The sequence below is a fragment of the Halichoeres trimaculatus genome, unplaced genomic scaffold, assembly GCF_033239565.1.
Source record: "Halichoeres trimaculatus isolate MK-OKI-2021-1 unplaced genomic scaffold, fHalTri1.1 fHalTri1_scaffold_23, whole genome shotgun sequence".
NCBI lineage: Eukaryota > Metazoa > Chordata > Actinopteri > Labriformes > Labridae > Halichoeres > Halichoeres trimaculatus.
In genome coordinates this window covers 17,306,241-17,324,204 of record NW_027437201.1, presented here as the reverse complement: position 1 = coordinate 17,324,204, position 17,964 = coordinate 17,306,241, and the positions used below count along the sequence as shown (strand labels likewise).

The 17,964-nt window shown below is 41.7% G+C and overlaps 1 protein-coding gene across 1 annotated transcript in view; it reads left to right on the top strand.

Annotated features, from left to right (window-relative positions):
- Positions 1-264: 264 nt before the first annotated feature.
- Positions 265-17,964, top strand: part of tanc2b (tetratricopeptide repeat, ankyrin repeat and coiled-coil containing 2b) — a 175,401-nt gene continuing 157,701 nt past the window's right edge. The window contains exon 1 of the mRNA XM_074663942.1: positions 265-665. The gene's annotated coding sequence lies outside the window, so the exon portion shown is untranslated. The remainder of the gene's footprint in view (positions 666-17,964) is intronic.

Genomic DNA, 17,964 nt, shown 5'->3' with positions numbered 1-17,964 from the left:
TTTTTTTTTTAAATAAAAAAAAATGCGGTCTAATTTAATGCAAAAAAAAACTTAACGATAGGCTGTATACAATAGAGGAATAAAATAAATCTTAACGTATAATAATTTTGACATGAACGTTTTAGTGTAAGTCACTATTTCTGACGAACTAAGCAACCGGTGATAGTTTTATTTTGAAGGCGTACGCCGGAAGTACCTCACTCGCTGATTTCTCCGCCTTAACCCAGTGGTAGGCAGGTCAGCGCTCCATGTTGCGGCGCTGCGTGGCACTGGGCACCAACGGGCGCTGACTGCAGCACACACACACACACAGGCACACACACACATGCCTTTAGTTGTGAATGGTCCCGACACTTGACACATTTGGCGCGCGGGGGAGTCGCCGTCATCCCGGGCGCTGCTACCTGCTGCAGACCGAGGGGTTGCGCTGCGTAAACCCATGGGTGTCGCTACTGTGACCGTCTTGTGCATCGGGACTGCTGAATGTTGCCGCTTTGATCGGTGCAGCTATTTTCAGAGGCACTCGCACGAGCTATTTCGGAGCGATTGGGGGGAACGTGCAGACTGCTCGGGCGATCTGGATTGAGGAGCGCTGCAGCAGAGGAGGCACGGATGTGATGCCAAAGCTGACCAGAAGAAAAAACAAAGGTTCAAGTCCAGGAAAGGTAGTCAGTCCTTCTCTTGTAAGCCACTTTCTGCCTTTTCTCACCTTTTCATGCGTGCATTTCAAAGTTTATCTGCTAAACAGCGTTAAAACATGCATGTAAGCAGTGCCATGATGTAGCAGCAAGTATAACGTATAAGGCTTATATCTTGGCTGGCTGCTTATAGGCAAAGCCCAGCCAGCCAGCTAAGCCTATAAACACCCCCAGCAGTGTTTAATGAGATTGACTTTGCTGGTCTTGAGTAGACAATAACAAGCTTTTTGTGTCTGCAAAGTGCAACATGTGTGATGCATTTTATGACTATTATTTTTTAAAGCAAAGCCACACATTACCAGCTGATTTTTATCATACAGACAGTTCATACAGTTTGCGGCATTCATATTCTCTGTGAAGCCTGTCACAAAAATGCAGATTTTTGTAAACTCATGTGTTGCTGTATCTAACAGGTTGATGAGATGTTGGGTTAATTATTTATGGATGCATTCAGGGATAGAAAGTTGTCTTTGGTTCCACACAGATGCTTCCCTGCCCACCCAGACAACAAGGTATCCATGAGGTAAAGGGGTTTATATGGAAGAAGCTGTTCTTACTTGTTTCGTGGCTTCAGGCCAGAGCCTACTTCACTCTGCACAGCCTATTATCTGACATCTGGTCCTCCTTGACAGGGACTTATGTGGTAATAGTATGTTTCAACAAAGGCTGTTAATCTCAGTAATGCCTGTTGTTTGCAAGGGGAAAACGCTTATTTCCCTATGATCACAAATCAGCACTTTATCTACAGTGGAAACCCAGTCTGCCTGCCTGGGATGGGGATGTTTTGAGACATGAAACCTTGGCAGTTGTCTTAGATGTTTTGTATTTTTTGGGTGTGTGGCGAGGATTAAACATGAGCAGATTTGTAAAACGGCAAACCTATCACGGAGGAATGTCATTTTCAGGACATAGCATACACACAGTCTTACATTTGGAGAGCTCTATCCTGTTATGACAGCGGCAGAAGCTGTGATAAAGCATTTATCATAAAAATAGGTCTGCAGACTGGTAAGATTTTGGTTCCTGCACTCATGGTTTTTGTATGAGGCTTGAGATGACTGCTGTCTCGCTGTACTTTTTTTAAAAATTCAAGTTCTTGGTTGTCAGCTCGGCGTAGATAAAAGACAGTCATCCTCAAAGCGTTCTCTCCTTACATCAATGACACGCGCTCGTTCTGCCTCTCTCCTGCTACCCTGCTGCTGACACACATCTGTGAGTTCACAGTGTGGAGGTTTTCCATTATGAGATCATGGTGTTTTTCTGTTTCAGTCCACCATCCCTAAACTTTTTTTTGTCTTTTCAGCTCTTATCGCTCTCTGCTCAGAGTGGGGGGTAGTGACAGGGCCTTGTTTTTTCCACAGTCCGAGCCAACGCAGTCCCTCCTGTCACGCTCACTGGCGGGCTAAAGGTCAAAGCTAAAAGATTCTGCTGGAGAAAATGGGTGAAGGATTTCCTGTGGTGACAGAAAATATTGTCCAAAAAAGAGTTCAGTATAAGTATCAAAACTGAAACCTCTTTAAACTCAGCAGAGTAAATCAGGCTCATTACCGAGAGCAAAACAGTCACACAAGTCTGTTCGCAAATTATAGGAATTTGATTTTAATAGGATACAAATCCTCAGGCTTTGTGCACAATTGTGCAGATAGTGTGTGTGCACGTGACGCTCCTGTAACACAAATATTTTGTTGTTGTAGTGTTCATTGTGCCACATTGCTAAAGCAGAGAGTTGCTAGGTGTTGGCAGCTATGTTATCTTCCAGTTTCTTCTGTTTCATGCTGATCGTGTACTGCTTGAGCCTAACGCTTCAAATACACCAGATCCATCTGGAGTACAACTCATTCTCACTGGGCTGTAAAACCTCAAACCTGTTGCGACCTAGCCTAGCTCTGCTCATGATGCCCATATGTTGCTGTGGTACAATCTGGTTTTGACACTTTTTGTTTTATTTTGAAAGTCACTGGCTCTTTTTGGGGAGGACCCAACCCTACTTCCTGTCCCACTTGATCTTTTCTGGGTGAATGGACGGGTCACAGCTTCGGCATCTGCAAAAATAGGATGGCTATGTATTAGCTGCGACTTGCTGGACCAACCACAGTGTATACCCATTGACTGATGGAAGTTATTCCTCTTTTTGTAGCATAAAGAAACTAGCTTAACCTAGTTTACAAGAAAAAGAAAGTTTGGCTTTATGATCTAGCCTAAAGGGCAGCTTATGAATGTTTTGGCTTCATCTTTGTGAAGCTGTCACGTTGTCCATATTTTCATACCACCTATAAAAATGTCTCAGGTTGCAGTTTACGCCATCTCTTTGTAATTCTCCTGTCCAATCCGTAGGATAAAAACAGTATCACTGTTCCAGAATAGCTAAGTGAAACAATAGATAAACATTACATCCTCCTGTTTTTGTTTCCATCTTTAACCAGCACTTTTCTTTCAGGCACAACCATGACAAAGACAGCTCCCTAAACTTAACAAAGTAGTCATTTAAACCCAAACTCTGTTCACCCCTGAGCTTGTCCAAGTCTTTCCAAATCTCAACCAAACCAAAACGTGTTGTTGTGAGATCATGACACTGGATATATTGTTCTGCAGTGATGTGAAGCACAGACAAAACAATGTGGTCGAGCAGATCAGAACTTGTCTCCAGAGGGCACAGACAAAAATCAACTTTATTGTGGTATTTGAGAAAGAATTGGCAGTTCTGCTTCAAGTAAGATTGAGTCCAGATATTGGATGTTTTTTTTCCAGGATGCAAGCTCTGATTTTAGTTACAGATTAATGTCATGTGAGAGCTTTCTTTCTTTCATTATATATCTGCTGATATATCTGAGCAGGCGAGACTTGTGAGGCAAAGTGGCTACAGCACTTTGAATCCCTTCTTCAAATAAAACCATCTGCAAATTGTAGACTCTCACTGCAAGATAAAGTCAAACCCCTTCAGTTGTGGCGATGCGGCTCTTTAAACAACATATGCTGGTTGTAAAATGTATATATACGACTCTTTAAAGTGGCTGGACTTAATTAAGAGTCCTCTAAATATACAAGAAGGTTTTTATAACTCTTCTGAAGAAATTTTCAAATGAGGTAAACCCTCTCCTTTGATACGCATCCATGACCAAGTTAGACAGCTCTGTGTGGAGTATCACCTCTGGAAGTGTGAGCTTGTTCCAGTGCTGGGGATAAAGGTGTCACCCACAGGGATGTTTTGATCCACTCCCACAATCCTGAGGGAAATGTGCCTTTGTATTCTGTTTAATCAGTAGAGCAGTCACAGAAAGCTGCTGAAAAAGTGTGCGGTCTGTCGTATAAATAGCACGATCATCAGTTACAAGAAAAAAAAAAAGCAGTGTAAAGAGAATTGAAATTGATATTTTGATCATAATTTATTTCCTTCTTGGTCAGTAACTCAATTCTAAGCCCCAAGAGTGGGAGGGCGGTTATATTAGAAATGCAAGGCAAGGGAAGCACAGTAATAACAGCGTTCAGTGTGCAGCTAAACCTCCAGCTCTTTCTCAGACAAAGACAACAGCAGCAGCTTTACCATGTTGTGAAATCTGTGGATAAAGATATTGCTGGTAGCCTGTAAAACTCTGTGAAATTGCCTCATTTGGAGGAGACGGCGGTGCACTGAACTCCTTTAATGAGGGACGGATTCTCCCCAGGCATGTCCCTCATTTCTGTGTGGCCCTTTGATTATGTAATAATGATGCGAAAAAAGGCGTCTTCTTCGCGCCTCATTCTTTCTAGTTAGCGAGCGGAACCGGAGGTGCGCCGGGGCTGTTTCATCTCGGCTGTGTGGAGCTGTTGCTTGGTTTCCTTTTGTCTCCATTACTGCTGGAAGTCAGTGGCATTTATTGAGTTGTGATGGAAGCATTTTGACCGTGTTCTCACCTACTTGTACCAACGCTGCCTTTGACTAGATGAGAATTTTGATGTTGTCAGGAACACACTCTCTGTTTCAGACAATAGAGGTTGTTCTTTATAAAGATACTTCTTCTTAAAGCTGCCTGTAGGTTTGTTTCTGCAAGAGAGTTGTTTTTTTTTTTTATCTGCTTTATCTATTTGAAGGGTTAATGGTTCCAAAAAGAGCCTCACCATGTCCTCCAAGAAGCTTCTGGTGAGGCTGCTTTGTGTTTCTCGTACATGTCGTTGCCTGTTTCTCTTCAAAGGAGATGGATATACACCTTAAAAAAGAATCCAGCAGCTCCACAGAAAATATAGCGAGGGATCAAAGTGTTTTCATGTTTTCGCCTGCGATGTACAAGCAGGACTATTATGATATGTCGGCCTGGTTACGGTTTCATAACAATAAGTGGGAGCAGTGCATCAATATATAATAACTTGAGGTTCAGTCTGCCTGCTTTTCATATCATTGTATTTCTTCTCTCTGGCAGAAGCATGTGTTCGGTGGCTGCTTACAGTTAAATGTAGTGGTGTGGAAACAATTACACCAACAAGGTTTATAATGAGACCTGCTGTTTAAAACCAGAAGTGCAGATGCTGGGAGGATATACACTAACCGGCCACCTTATTAGGTACACCTTGCTCGTACCAAGTTGGACACCCTTTGCCTTCAGAACTGCCTCAATCCTTGGTGGCATACATTCAGCAAGGTACTGGAGACATTCCTCAGAGAGTTTGCTCCATATTGACATGATAGCATCACACAGTTGCTGCAGATTTGTCGGCTGAACATCCATGATGAGAATCTCCGTTCCACAACATCCCAAAGGTGCTCTGTTGGATTGAGATCTGGGGACTGTGGAGACCATTTGAGTACAGTGAACTCATTGTCATGTTGAAGAAACCAGTCTGAGATGATTCCAGCTTTATGACATGGAGCGTTATCCTGCTGGAAGTAGCATCAGAAGATGGGTACACTGTGCTCATAAAGGGATGGACATGGTCAGCAACAATACTCAGGTAGGCTGTGGACTTTAAACCATGCTCAGTTGGTACTAAGGGGCCCAAAGTGAGCCAAGAAAGTATCCCCCACCTCATTACACCAGCAGCAGCAGCCTGAACCATTGATACAAGGCAGGATGGATCCATGCTTTCATGTTGTTGACGCCAAATTCTGACCCTACCATCTGAATGTGGAGCAGAAATCCAGACTCATCAGACCAGGCAACGTTTTTCCAATCTTCTATTGTCCCGTTTTGGTGAGCCTGTGTGAATTGTAGCCTCAGTTTCCTGTTCTTAGCTGACAGTGGGGTCACCCGGTGTGGTCTTCTGCTGCTGTAGCCCATCTGCCTCAAAGTTGGACGTGTTGTGTGTTCAGAGATGCTCTTCTGCAGACCTCGGTTGTAACCAGTGGTTATTTGAGTTACTGTTGCCTTTCTATCAGCTCCAACCAGTCTGTCCATTCTCCTCTGACCTCTGGCATCAACAAGGCATTTTGTCCCACAGAACTGCTGCTCACTGGATATTTCCTCTTTTTGGGACCATTCTCTGTAAACCCTAGAGATTGTTGTGGGTTAAAATCCCAGTAAATCAGCAGTTTCTGAAATATTCAGACCAGCCCGTCTGGTACCAACAACCATGCCACGTTCAAAGTCACTTAAATCACCTTTCTTCCCCATTCTGATGCTCAGTTTGAGCTGCAGCAGATCGTCTTGACCATGTCTACATGCCTAAATGTATAGAGTGTAAAACCTACCCAAACCTCTGTGTCTGTAAGCACAGGTGGTTTGCAGGACTGAATTTCTGGAACAGGAGAAGCATGATGGTCTTACAATGAGAAAACAATAAGTAGTGCATGTATGAGTTTGAAATTATTGACTGCTCAATATGAGATGGTCTTGCAAATATCGACTCCTCAATATCGGCTGAAATGAGCTTGAAAGTATCTGCAGAGCCCAATATAGCACATGCTGACACTTAACCTCATTAATAAAGGTCACAGACTGCTCTGCTGTGTGGCAGAATACCGCATCTTCAATTCTGACCATCTACAAAGAATTGATTTTAAAAAACACTCCTTTTCTGCTTTCTACTTTGATGTAGAAATGTTATCTCCGAAGGCTAATAAGGCCTGAAAGAAGCCGACACACACACACACACACACACACACACACACACCACACAGCTCATATTGATGTATTTGTGTGAACATGGCCAGAGAGCAGCAGCCTGTTCTTGCTGAGTCTGGGATGTGTGGGTAGTCATTTCTTCCCATTTCCCCACAGTTTGCCCTGATATATTTCATATTGGCAGTTACTGCTGCGACTGGAGTCTTTGAGCGAACTGCTGCATTGCAGCTTTAATGAAATCAAGTTAATCACTCCTCTCCGGACGAGCAGAAGTGTAACATGCTTCCTTTATTATGTGATCTACAGCTTAAATTACATGGCATTACCTGATTCTGCCAACATGGTTTGGCTGTTAGATAACAAAGATTGGCGATGCGTCTGTATCCAATCAGTCTGCCACTCAAAGTTTCCTCCGGGGAGCCCAAGATCCCCGTTAGCCTATTAGGCAGCTGCTTGAGCCAGCCCCAGCTGCTGAAGGCAGATAAATGGCAGGGTATTCATCAGACTTGAAAGCTGTGTGTTGTAGCTGGAACAACAGCTATGATACCAACAACCTTCACTCGGTGATGTTGTTCCAGGCAACCAGTGACCTCAGTTACCCCTCTGCTTGCTGTTCACTCACTTTCTCACCCAGCAGAGGGGGAGTCTTTGTCTCCTCCTGTCCCCATCCCTCAAGATCATGATGAGACTCAAAGAGGCATGTTTGTTATCTGAGCCGGCATCCTGTGACTAAAACTGCACTTTGACTTAACATTAGTTAGTATCTTGAAGGTGATAAAAAAGGCAAAAAATAAACTTCTTGCATTTTCTCCCCTGAATCTGAAAAAAATTCTTGTTTTTTTAACTTTGTGGTCTCTAATAACGACATTTTCATGTCCCTTTTCCTCCTTCCTCAAATTAATGCTTGCCCAGCAATCATTACCACACTGGCACCAACCAGTATTAGGGAAGCTGTAAACAACCTCAGACTTCTTCTGTCTTAAAATGCATTTTCACATCTTTGATAAAGGCAGCAGTATTGGTCTACTGGAGGCTACTACTTCAGAATTATCATAGATATGTGATTGTAAGGCATACTCATTAAGGGTGGGAGAAAACTTGAAAATCGATATATCAGGAATCTTTGTTTGACAATATCAAAATCAGGTTTCTTTGTCAAATTTTTTTTTTCACATTCAAAGTCTTAATTTCAGTCTTTGTTTATAAACTGGATTGGAAAAAGTTACCACTTCTCTCCAGCAGAGGGAGAAATGTTTTTCTCTGACTCATGTGATGTGCATTTTATGGGAAAATATGGCTCCTGATATAGTCTGTAGAAATTATCATCATCATTTAACTTTTCCACATGGTCTGGTGTTAAAAAAGCAAACTAAAAATTAGACATGCACCAGTCGATTGGCGCCAATTTCCTCAATTTTGGGGGATCGGTGATCGGCACATTTTATACACCTCCGGAAAGGTCTGACAGCCAGCCATTGTTGCTTTTTGCTCCGAGACATAAAACTGAGGACACTTTATTGGTTGTTTAAGTTAAAACATAAAGATTTTATTGTTTCCCAGGTATTGTTTGATGATTTTCCGTTAAATAAGATTGGAACATTAAAAGTATCTGCCATCAGTTTTAAAAAATAAAAACTGGTATCGTCCCAAATCGATATCTGCAGGTCAGGCTTTTTAAAGGTCGGTGATCAGTGATCGGCCAGAGCAGAGAATTGTGATCCAGCACGCCTACTGAAAATTGCAAAAATAAATATCAAAGAATCACAGTTCATATCGAATCAGCACCCAAAAAATCGGTATAGAATCAAATTGCGAGAATAGCATATCATCCCAGCCCTAATATCCATAGGCTTTATAAAACAGAAGACATGACAGGTTCACAAAAGTGAAACCAAACTGGCTGGCGCCCATTTCGTCCATGCTAAAAAAATGGGTCATGGGTCAAACTATGAATTTTTCTCAAACTAGTTAAGTTAGATCTTATGCTAATTTATGCTAATGTATTCTTGCTCATTATGTTTACCTGATAAATTTAGCTTTAATTTGTTCTTTTCAGGCCCATTTCTACCCCTTGTAGCTACTCCAGAATTATAAACAACGGATGGGTATTTACGTTTAAAACTGTTTTAAAAGTTCGACTATTCAGGCTTTGTTGCAACAGTCAGCCACTAGCTTTTTGGATTTTATTGTAACGTGTTTTCATTATGTGACTTTAAAGAAGTGTGTTTTGTTTCAGTATTCAAGCTGAGAAGATTTTAATGAGCAGCAAAGCTCCAATTTGACAAATGCTCTTTACATCACCATAACTCCCCAACCGTTTGGGCTGGAGAGAAAAGTCAAAAAGCTCCTTAGAGAAGAAAAGACAAGTTTTGATATCATGTACATTGTGGTACTAAATAGGAACCTCTGTGTAATGATGTTTCAGTCACGGGCAATACTTGATGCAATCTGTTCTCATTACAGTAACTCTTCAACTATTTGGGCAAATGAAAAAAATCAAATTGTCTTGTAAGGGGTGAACTCTGGCTCTTTCTAGGCCAAAAATAATAAAGAAAGTTAAGGTGACCTGTAAAATACCTAGCTGAGTTATCATTTAATGCTAAGATAGTGGTATAACATCATGATTTACGGCCCTTCTGCATCTACTGCTCTGTGCACCAGATTCTTGGTGAGAAAAAAAAAACATCAAAGCTGCTGACACCAGAGTCTGAACTTTCAAATATCAAGGGTTTCTGCTTCAGACCATCTTAGAAAATCTATTCTGCTGTTGGTTGTATTAACTGGAGTGATATTTGTGTTATTGTTGAGTTAAGTGTGTATTTACGTCAACATCACCGCCAACAGACTCTGGCTCAAAAAGCGTCATCAATGCTAGACAACAGTAACCATCATGGAGTTACTTTGACTTCACTTTTGTCCATCAGGAGGGATTGTAAATTCAACATCCATCTTTATTCCCACTCATTAAATGCATCATATAAAGCCGTGTAATGTTGAGAAGTATTTTTTGTTTTCTGCTGGGGTCAGGCTGCTGTCGTCCTTGTCCACTCCTCTCATAACTCCCCCGCTGTCACCGTTAGCAGATTAGCTGGGACTCTTCCCTCCGTCATGAAGGCTGTCCATTGTTACAGTGTGCTATAAAAGGCTCAACACAACACAAATAGGGTTACCACACGTCACCTACTGAATGCTTGAACATTGACCCCACTGCTGCCGAAGCTTTGTAAAGTGATCCGTGTGCAGGCGTGAAGTTGTCAGTGAAACACTCAGTGAAACACTCAGCGCTCTGTCATATCTAAATAGCTCTTCTGTTCCTCTGTTTGTGGTGGGAGATGGGCCCCTGCTCTGCCATGTGAAGTGCAGTTAACGGGTTAACTTCATTATAAATTGCAGGAGATTTCTGTGTCTAGGGAACATAGTGGATGCGTTGTTGATAACAGAGCTGCTTCTGCTGGCTTTGTGTGCTAAAACAGGGTGTGACGATGCGTGTAGGAGTGAAGGAGAAAAGGGTTTTATGAAAAGTAGCATTGTTTTGAGTCTGGGAGAGGACTTTTCAATGATGCCTTTGTCTTAAAGTACAATAAACACACAGCAGTAAGCCATAATTCAGGGTTTAGAGAAGGAGGTTACAAATGTTAACCTCAGGAGTTCTCATCTACCGTCTGAACTTTCACTTTCAGACGATGTAGTTAAGTTTGAGGAGGATCCGCTCAGAGGCAGCTGACAGGCCGGTAAACACTGAGTGAGCCGACTCAGGTTTTTTCCCTCCACAGCTTTCATTATTCACATGATCTTTAAATGAGTGACTTTATTTTCTCATCAATTGTCAGTAGGGTGTGCTCAGGCTCCATCATTGTCTGTATATCAGATCATTATCTCATGATGGAGAACCGTCACAGCCAAACACTCGGCAGGTTTCTGTTACCTGTGCTCTGCTCCACATCCCTCTGCTCAGGTAATCTGATGTGTTGTGAATTTTCCTGACTGAGAAAAATGTGATTCAGCCCTCAGAGTGATGCTAAACCTTTTTTGGGGGGATCCTTAAATCCTTTTAGAGCGTCTGCAGTCAAAACAGTGTCTGGATGACTGTCAGAGTTTAAACAAGGATGGAGAGTTATTTTTCTACCATTTGCAGACAGTTTTTTTATGAGTATCAAGAGTTTTTAATCCCTTCAGAGGGTTTTTTTGTTGTTGTTGGGCTTAAGATATGCTACATTATCTGTGTGTGAAGCAGATTGTGTGGTTTACTTTAAGATTGTTGATCCAAATGTCAACACGTATTGGTGAAAATTTCACCAATCCCTTTGTGTCACCTCCTTCAAATTTTAACTTTGCTATAACGAGAGGTGTCCCAATACAACCTTTTCACTTTCGATATGATACCAATATTGCAGCCTTGAGTATAAGTTGATATCAATATTGATCCGATACATTTTCAGCATGAATAGTGTGGTGTTCAGCTCTAGGTTTTGTGGGCCCCAAGGAGAAAGTTTAAAGTTTCAATAAACTTCCCTTATCTTGTGCCACCAAGGAAAACTTGTACATGACAAGTTTTGCAGTCAGCTGACACGTCTTTTTCGAACTTTGTCATGAGGAGGATCTGTTTTAATTGAACTGCAGCGCCACCTTTTGGCTCCAGAGTCTTACGCACACTGTCGTGAAGGCGTGGCTTTTAACAAGGCATGCTTTTGTTTTGGAATTAAATGGAGAAGAAATTGGTGCAAATTTTCTTGGTTCAAGACAAATTTTTACCAGATACAAGGCATCTAGGTAAGATATTTTTCAACGATTATGTAAGGCTACAGTTTGAAACGTAACAACAAGCAAACTGTGTCAGTTTGTACTTTAGTTTAGTAGCCAGCTATATTTAGCTCTGGTTAGCTCAGCGCTAATGTGACCTGGCTCTTCATTTTATTGATAGATTCTCAAGTTTGAACAGACCACTGCAGAATAACTGCTGACTGTGGGTTGAAATGAACATTATCACAAACAGATTAGCCTGTGTGTTAGCCTTTAGCTCTTGCTCTGTCACTCTCTTGTTTAGCTTTCTTCTGCTCTTCTGTCCTTTTTCTGTCTGGTCGTTAGGCTCCAGTGTCCACCATCACTACAAAACTAATCACAGAAATCGTTTTCAGCAGAGAAAAACACAGATCTCTCTTCTCACTTCTAAACTTTGTCAGCTGGCGTGGTGTTGCCAAAGAGACTTAGATGTGGCATAAATCAATCCGGTCCAGCTCGACCTGGAAGCTGAGAAATAGCATTTCAACATGAACTATATTGTTGCTGATAATCTCATTTTAAAGTGTGGATTATGATCAGGCATATATCTAGACAACATCACTCCTACTCCTTGCTACTTTGTAGCACCTTAGCACATGCTGTTGCTGTAGGTAGGGGTTTTGGATGCAGGCTGACATAATCCCATACTATTTTTTTTCTGATATCAATATTCAATCAGGACACCCCTAGCTGTCAGATCATTTTCAATCCTAATTTTTGTCATCATTTCTGAAGGATAAGAGCCTGTGCCCACTTGAGCTGTTACTGTATAGTGTGTTCAGCACCCTCTGCATCAGCTGTTTTCTCCTGCAGTGCTCTGACTAGTTTAAGAAGAATAACCAAACAAAAATGCAAGAAACCAGATTCACATTTGGCCTCACTTTTCATTTTAGTACATTCAAACATTTTTGCTGCGTAACCTCAAAAGCTGAAACAAGTGGCTGAACATTTGTGAATAAAAGCACCAGAAGAGCACAGTTTGCAGACTGTCCTTGTTCTTTTATAACACTGAGCACTAAAAAAAAGCATGAAATGTTTCCAGAGGAGCCAAACACACTGAATGCGCTTTACCAAACAGACTGAATGCAGTGCCCACGAGCAACAAATTGGATTAAGTGAATCAAAGCTAAGTGAAGTGGTCTTTGCTCCCTGTGTACTGTCACTCTGCAGCCCTGTAATGCTACGTGGCACGGCATGCAGGCTATTTTTAAGACTCCTTTAAGCCAAACTATTGTGAGATGGTTTTATACAGACCACGCTCACTTGTAAAAATTCAAAAAGGAAAGTGCACACAGATCAAAAAAACGCAAGACACATTTGTGACCAAATGTTTGCAGCTGTTTGTCCTTCAAATCTGACTCCAGCTTTACCCTGCACTGCCTTTATTTAAATGTAAGTGACTCTATTTGACAGACTGGTTGTGCTGAATATCTTTTCTGAGATTGTCCTCGAATTGCATTAAAAACCTCTTAAAGATTTCCCAGTATCCCCTCCAGGTATGAGAAACTTAAATGGCTTTGTTGATGGAGTCTATACGCAGCACGTGGCGGGCTCCAGCCGGTGGCGGGCTCCAGCCGGTGGCTTTCTTTAACCAGTGCTTGTTTTTTAAAGGTAGAGGAGTAAGTTGCCTCCAGTCGTTGAAGTATGTCCTTGTTGTGGCATGAGAGTTCATTGTGTTAGCAGTCAGAACAGAGAGTCCCCTCTGAGTCTGCCTAAAAATACTCCAAACCACCTCTGCCCCAAACGACACACCGAGGGGCGAATATAAAGGGAAGCTGCACGAGGCGGGATGAATAAACATGCAGCGCCGAGCAAAGCTAAATGCATTTTCTCTGCAGTACGCTCTGCAAGAGTGAAACTAACTAGGCTAGTAATTCAGGCAACTGTTGGAGCGTCTGAGATAAGAGCGTGGTGCAGCTTGTGTTACAGTATTATCTCGTGAATAATAATGAAAGAAGGAATTGAAGGCTGTTTTTCTGCAGGATTCTGACTCTTATTCACTCAGTCAAAGACACAAAACCTCAACAGGGTATTTGAGGTTGTGTGATCCCTGTTTGTTTTTGAGCTCTTTGTGTGTCTCAGGTCTCTTGACCTAAACATGATGCCGTCTTCACTTGGCAGTCCATCAAACAAAGCGAGGAAAGTCTCCTCTCTGTATTCTCCGTCTGGGAGTGGTTTTCCCACGTTTGGTGATGTACTCAACACTTTATAGTCGCCCTCTGCAGCCTGAGGTACGCTGAGTTTTTCTTTGACATTGTCCTTCTGATTAACTCAGCTTTATCAGCCTTTGAAGTCTCGTGCTTGGTTTCAAAGTGACACTTAACACTTGGTTTTCACAGCTAAATGCACTCACGGCTCTGTCTTCCCTTCCCTGTCGACCTTGCTCGCTACGTCAGGTCCTCGTGATGTAGATTGGGCAGATTGTGGCCTCTCAGGGTCGTGCTATTTTTCCACTTTTATACATTGTTTTCAAAGGAAACACTCTTACTCTCATTGTTTGATTTTTTTTTTATCCCAAAGACTTTGACTCTCAGAGCTCCAGCCTTTCTCCGAGGTCAGGGTCAGCCAGCTTCGCAGCGGGCCACAGGAAGCCGGAGGGACTGCCATCTCTAAACGCCTAATGAGCCTCTAATTGATATCCAGCTGAAAACCCTGCAGCGTGTTAATGCCAGTTCCAAGGAAACTATATTAGGTTCCCTCATCGTTTAGCTCACAAGACATAGGAGGCCTTGAAGCATACATTTTTAACATGGAGTCAATGAGGTTAGGAGAGCTAATGGCGCAGTGGTCGGTCGGTGAAGCTGTCAGTGTTTTTACGACAGGATATGAAACTCAGAAGGAGCAGAGATGAACTCCAGACTCATATATATAAATTTTCTGTCTGTGTCTGGGATGTAGACACACAGAAAAAAAGAGAAACACTTGACGCTTCACAATCACGTTAACTGCAGTATTAAGCTCTGAGTACTTTCCATCAGCTCGCGCTCTGTTATGAGTTGTAACTGCTGTAATGAGATGGATTTTAAGAAAGACGCTAATCTCAGGGAATGCTTTAAACCGGCTGCCGAACCCATATCCTATTCTCCACGCTTTGAAGGCTCCAGCCCCCTTTGCCAGGACGCCTTTCACACTGTATTTGCTTAAACGTTTCATTCATCTCCATCAGCTCCTGCAGAAGAGCGAGCTCAAAATGGCAGCGGCTGTAAAGCAGACGTTTTAAAGCTCTGAATGTAGACCTGCATGTTTGAGAATACTGTTTGGATTCCTCTTCACAAGCTGCACACATTCAAACCTGCGTCTTGAAGCACCAAGACCTGCCAGGCCGCCTATCAGATGCTCACATGAAGCTGGTTATTTAAAGGACAGGAAGGTGGTCAGAAACCTTTGTGTTCGGATGGCAGAGAAACCCCTCCAGGGTCTTTTTCTGCCTGATACCAAGCTGTGACATTCACAGCATGTTTTTTTAAGACTCAAGGTCTCAGCTTGGAGGCAACATCTTTACATTTAAGATCCTGGATTGAAAGGGAAGGTGCACTCCTTGAAGGAGGCTGAAGCAGGTGAAAAGGGGGGTGTTTCATTGGGTGGGAGTTGAAGGCCAGGCTGTCACGTTGGAAATGCCTTTTGGATGTTTACAAGCAGCTCAGCAGCACTTAGACGTCCATTACGGGGGGAAATGGTTTGTGTCTGGTGATGTTGAGATGCAGCAGAGGCTGTATGAAGGAGTGGATGAAGCTCCTGAGACACTTTGTTGAATCTGTTTCTCTTCTAACCCGTCTCAGCAAATGTAGCCTCAATAAATTGTTCATAACAGTGTTTGGAGAGTTTTCTTTTATTTTATGTAACTAATTGCTCGCAGTGCCCCCGTGTTTTATTTCCCAGACCTTTGGCGAACAGAAAATATGGTCAGATGAGATCTCAGACGCCTTGTTGTGAGCGCACAGTCTGCTCTGAGAGGACCAATTTGTCTGAGTACCTCCTCTTTAACCTGGCAGAAAGAGTCTGAGACAAAGAGGTGGTTTTTCATGATGTGTGAGGAAGAAGAAATGTAATCAGGGTAGAAAAAGGCAAACATGAACTGCTGGACTTTACACAGAGGCATTTGTAGTACATGAAGGCTTAAACACTGGGGGAAAGAGATGAGAGGGGAAGCTTAAATGCCGTATTTATCAGTGAAATTGGGACTTAGAGTGTCGCTCTTCTAATTTGTGTTGATTTTATTTCTGGCCTTTTCAGTTAACAAAACACAAACCCAGTGGACAAAGAGGAATTATGCATTCTGCCTCATGATTTCCCCACTTCTTTCCATTTGCTGCGTCTGGTTTATCGTTGTAAACCAGACAAAGAGCGCTGGGACTTGTTTCGCCCTCATTTCTCTTCTAATCATCGTCTGCAGGGGGGACAGCTGCCCGGCCTTCCTGACCCTCCGAGCTTAAAGTGACAAGAGGAGTCGACCTTGGGAAACGCTCGGTGTCTGCCTGTTGCCAGATTTCTTTGACCCCCTGAGCCACTCGCACATTAGCTATCCTTTCCAATAAAGAGGTTTTGACAAACACGCACAGGAGAGCTGGCGAACCAAACCATTTCAGACATGTTTAGTCCGAGGAAATCAAGAGAGAAATGTAAGAGAATCCAAAAATAGACCAGACGTGTTTGATGTCAGAGATCGCATTTCGTTTTAAGATCATAGCGTTAGGTTTCACAAACAGTTTATCCACAGCAACCCAAGCACCAGAGATATTTAGAGCATCCAAATCTACACCAACAAAATGTTTCAATATGCAGTCCATATGTCATATAATCACTGAGATGTTTGCTTCTTAATATTACTGCTGTAACTGCTTTAGACTCCCATTGGTTGGCTTGGTTTAATTAATGTGTTGGCAACTCTGAGCGAAATTCAGATTAAGTCTTCTAAAGTGTTCCCCGCAGTGAGCATTGTACACACTATAATTAGAAAATGAAAAAAAGTACAGAGTCCATGTGACACCCTTGAGGAAGCTTGATTATTGTGTTGCTGTTTGTATGAAGACGCTCTTTTGTGCAGAAATGACATTCTGCCTCCCTTCAAATCTGCAGCACGCCTCAGCTGTCCTTTATGAATGTGTGGAAGTAAACTGCGCTGACACTGGAGGATGCTGCAGAGGGAGGATTGAGGGTTAGTTGGAGGACTCTTTGAAGCTTAAATGAATTAGTGGAATTACATTGGGAGACGTATTTTCAATGTTGACTCCTAAAGAATTGTTTGCTTGAAAAATACAGCAGAATTACAACTTATAACTTAATTTTAAGCCAGAAAGATTTATGAAGATTGAAACACTTTGAACACAGTGTAAAAATGCACTTTAATACACTTTTTAATCATTATATTATATCTAGTGGGCACATGTATTAATGTATGGTGGCCAAAAGTGGCCACGTGACTGAACATGTTCAATGTTTTTTATTTTTTTTATTATTTTTTCCAAATTATTTGACTGTACATTGAGTAAGTAAAATGATGAGACGGGTACATTACTTATTTAAATGTCTATAATATTTTTATGTATATGTTAAAATGCCTTAAAAAACAGGAATGTATCTGTTTTTGTAAAATTACGTTATTCGTTTAGCTTAAGTTTTTAGTTTAGCTTTTATTTCATTCTTGATATCATAAAAATAGAGGTATAATACAAAACAAAATAAGTCTCAAAATGAATGAAAAGAAGTAGAAAGAATAAAACTCTTATAGTACCTGCCCCTTCACTCACCCAATTGTTAAATAGACAGTTAAACAGTAATGATCAATGGCCAATGTGAGGGGCTGACCCCTGCCAATTGGAGCTGTCTTGGCAGTTGAGCCAAGTTACTCAGCAGGTAAGGATTGGGACGCACCGATCCAAATTTTGTGGTCCCAATACTGATACTGATACCTGGGCTTTGGTATCAACCAATACCGATCTGATACTAGTGTTAAATAATAACCTACATGCTCTACTGTGGGATGAGACTGGACATTTTGGGGGTAAAAGGCAAAAAATTAGTATATGGAATTACTGAAGTTAATATTTATTTTATATTATAATATATATTTATTTTATATTATATTATATATTTATAAAATATTTATAAAATATTTAAATGTTTACGATCAGAGCAATTCTTCAGAATGTACACAAGTTCTTTTTTCAAAAACTTTTATACCCTGTTACTCAGCTAAAAACAAAGCAAGTGCATCACAGGCAGCATTTCAAATCAAGTAGCAAAGAGTGCTGGTAAAAAAAAAAAAAAAAAAAGGCACAAAGCTGTTTGCCTGGATTGGCAACATGGATCTCTTCCAACTAATACCAATCCAGCATTGAGGGCCACCGATACCCGATAACTGATACCACAGATTGATATCAGAACTCTGACCACACCAACGTTGTAAAGAATAGTTCTATTTCTTTCCTTTTTGCATTTTTGTTAATAGTTTTCTT